At 41.8% G+C, this 3,273-nt stretch overlaps 1 protein-coding gene across 1 annotated transcript in view; it reads left to right on the top strand.

Annotated features, from left to right (window-relative positions):
* The first annotated feature begins 30 nt into the window (after positions 1-30).
* The window catches only part of N4BP2 (NEDD4 binding protein 2), a 42,741-nt gene continuing 39,498 nt past the window's right edge, over positions 31-3,273 (top strand). Inside the window, exon 1 of the mRNA XM_085322820.1 lies at positions 31-2,673. The gene's annotated coding sequence lies outside the window, so the exon portion shown is untranslated. The remainder of the gene's footprint in view (positions 2,674-3,273) is intronic.

The following is a 3,273-nucleotide window of genomic DNA, read 5'->3' as shown; positions in this document are numbered from 1 at the left end:
GCGGCGGGACGCGGCGGCCGCTCCCCCGCGGCAGCCGTGACCGGTTGCTGTGTCAGCATCGGGACGCGGCTCCGAGCAGAGCCCGGTTCAACTGGCCGTACGTGAAATTTCATGGAGAAGGAAATCCAGAAATAGTTAWGGCTTTATTTTGAGCCGTCTAAAAACAAACACACTTACAGGGTGGTCGTTCAAGCTGTGTTCTGTGTGACATAAGACTGACACGCACTTTGGGATGTATCCCGCAGTTCTGCTGGCCAAGTGCCGTATGGCTGCTGGGGCTTCAGAGGGTCCTGACTTAAAAGGAGAGGGAAGAAGGACCGTTCTTCAGTATATTCCTTAACTCTTGTTCCGAACTACTAGGAACAATGCAAACGCTGACTCTGGGAATGTTTTAGTCTCAACAAAGTACAGTATGGTGCTCGAATCTTGTGAGGCTTTTGGTGGGACCTTGCAGTTAAAAGATAACTAGTTCATACAGAGTTTAAACACAAATCCTGCACAAGTTGTTTGGAGAAGGCTTCAGGTGAAGCAGAAGAACAAAGATGATGATGAAGTTGCTCTTCATCCATTTCTCCTTACTGAGTGGCMAATCCTAGCTTCAGGATTGGCCACTGAAGGGAAAGCTTTATATTATATGACTTGGGATATGATTGGAGAGCATAAGCTTAACATATAAACTAGAAGCAAATTAAAGAGTAGCAGAGAAATCTGAAGTTTTTGAAATCATGCCAGTGTTAGTCTCCAGTTTACTTGGCATATAGTCACCATTACTAGGGCAGGGCTAGCTTGTGTCATGTGTTTGTAATGCTTTTAAGTTGCAGTAGTCTTGCTGTAGGTTATACCCATGTGTAGAGCCTGCAAAAGAAATCTGACAGCATCAGAGCACATCTTAAGAATGCTTTCATTCCTTCTTCATAGGCTTTCTCTCTCTCTCTCTTTTCTTTTCTAGTGTGATATTTTCCTGTGCTTTTCATGCCCTTGTTTGCACTCAGTTCTTTAAGAACTCTCCCTGTATTGTATTAACACCAGTACATTTCACCTAAGGGAGGCACTGATGCGGGAGAGAAGCCAGATTCCTAGAGTGTTACAAATGCAAAAGTGCAATAGTAGGTGACAAAAATGTTAACCTCGGCATGGTTTCCGGGAACATCTGTGGCATATTTACAACTCTTTCACTGTGTGGTGTAGGTGGATCGTTAGCTGTGACCTTGTCCAATTTACAAAAGAGAATTATGTTGTTTTGGATTATTTTATGAAGATGTTGAAATAGGGATGTAGGATGATTGTAGTTCTGTAGTGTGTTGTGGTCTTTGACTCCTACCTGTGTGCTGATCTGGAGTCTGTGCTAAATAGCTGAAATAATCAGTCAGATTTCTATTTTAAATAGACTTCTGTGTGTGTTTAGATCTGGTAAAAGTTCTAGATTATTAATCCTGAATTTTAGAAAGTCACTGCCTTTGCCAAAACAAATAGTCTTTGCTACTATAAAAATGTCAGTAGGGCCATTAACGCATTGTGTTACACTGCCTCTCAGAATTAAGTAAAGCTATGTTTTCTCCTTCCACAAGCTGTTCTTGTGGAAGAGGTTAAATTCTCCAACTGTTTCTTCTCATGACTCCACTGGGGATTTTGATCTACCAGCAGGATGGTTTATGTAACTGATCCACTGTCCGTCTCAAAAAATCTGTTAGTTCAAACTACCATTTACAGCTATTTACTGACCTGACTGACCTTAGTCCTGTGAGGTAAACTTGTGTATTGCTTTCTGGAGGTAATCTGGTAGGATTAAGTCTTTATCAAGTATGTATTTGCAGTAATTTGGAGGCAAAATTTCATTGATGTACCTGGATCTGGATGAGGTCATCTATCTGTGGTTTACATGAAGATTTTATTTTTATTTATTTTTTTAATAGTGCAATAGCTATGTATGTGCTATGTTCAACTAGCCTAGCAGCCTCAGAAATGAGAGTGAATTTAAACACATGACATAGATAGAATTGTACTGATAGATTCACATAATATAGTTCCTAGCCTAGGACTTGGCCTAGTGGATCCCCTTCCCTCCCTGAATATTTAGAATTATTTTGGAATCTATCTGCATGACTAAGGTATCATTCCTGTTTTGCTTCCCTAATGTAGTTTGTATTCTTGTTTCCTTTTTTAAATGGCACTAGTATGATGCAACTTGAATCAATGTAAGTTGGCAAATGTATTAGGTTTCACTGTATCGTATTTTTGAGAAATTACTTCAGGCTGGTGTTGTGTGTGGGTCACCAGCACAGTTTATACACTGCTTTATGTCCTTTCCCAGCCAGGATCCTAGGCTTTCTGATGTGTCCTCTACTATTCTGAGGTCACTGGTAACTGGATATCACCTTGGSTTATGTGTGCTCTGGTGCTCCAGGAGTCATTTTTTTTTTCTCATCTGTAACCTGTTCTTGCAAATGCTTTTTGCAAACCTGAATATATCTTCTTTCTGTATTTGGGCCTGTGCTGAAGTCCAAAGGTTTCTTACACCTCAGCTTCATCCTAGTGTGCAACAAACCATCATCTGGAGTTATGAGAACTGGGAATTATGAGAGACTTGGCACCAAAGATATGGCAGCTTGGGATCACCAGAGTGCAGCCCTGTTTGCATAACAGACTTCTGAAGGACTTGAAATAGACCTTCAGGTAGGAGAAGAATATACTGCAGAAAGTTGGCTGGACAGTGCTAGCTTTGAATTGTTCAGTGTAGCGAACGCAGATCTCAAGAGGAGACTGTAGAGCAGAGGAGGCTTCATATGTAGAAGTGCGTGAACCAGGACCTGGTCGCATAGCAGAAGCCCTGCTAGGTGTCTGCCTAGGTCTGCAGATTCATGTTCTGGAGTCTGAGTCCTTGAGAGCCAGCTCCCTTCAGTCCCAAGCACACTTAGAGTTTCAGCAGCAGCTAGATAAAGAAGGCAGACTTGTCTTCATTTGCATTAACAGCAAGCCAAGATTTGTGCAAGTAGAGTTTGCATTTGTTGCCAATGCTGTCTGCTGCCAACAGAGAAAATTCTAAATAAATGTAAAATACATTTTCCTTCCTCCATAAGGCCACCAACCTCTTCGTCTGTAATAGTAACCATCACCTGTGATCTCCAGTAATACTCCTCTTTCTCTAATATTATCCCMAAATGAGGGAACCACTCCTCAGTCTTGTTGCCATGTACTTGCTGCTGCACTCTGCTGATCCTCCAGGTACTAAAATAAATGCTCACCCATGAGCCAGGTCCCAGTCACAGCAAATCA

This window comes from Rhea americana, unplaced genomic scaffold, assembly GCF_003343005.1.
Source record: "Rhea americana isolate MKP2758 unplaced genomic scaffold, rheAme1 scaffold_8, whole genome shotgun sequence".
Lineage (NCBI taxonomy): Eukaryota > Metazoa > Chordata > Aves > Rheiformes > Rheidae > Rhea > Rhea americana.
This window is presented reverse-complemented; position numbering and strand designations above follow the sequence as displayed.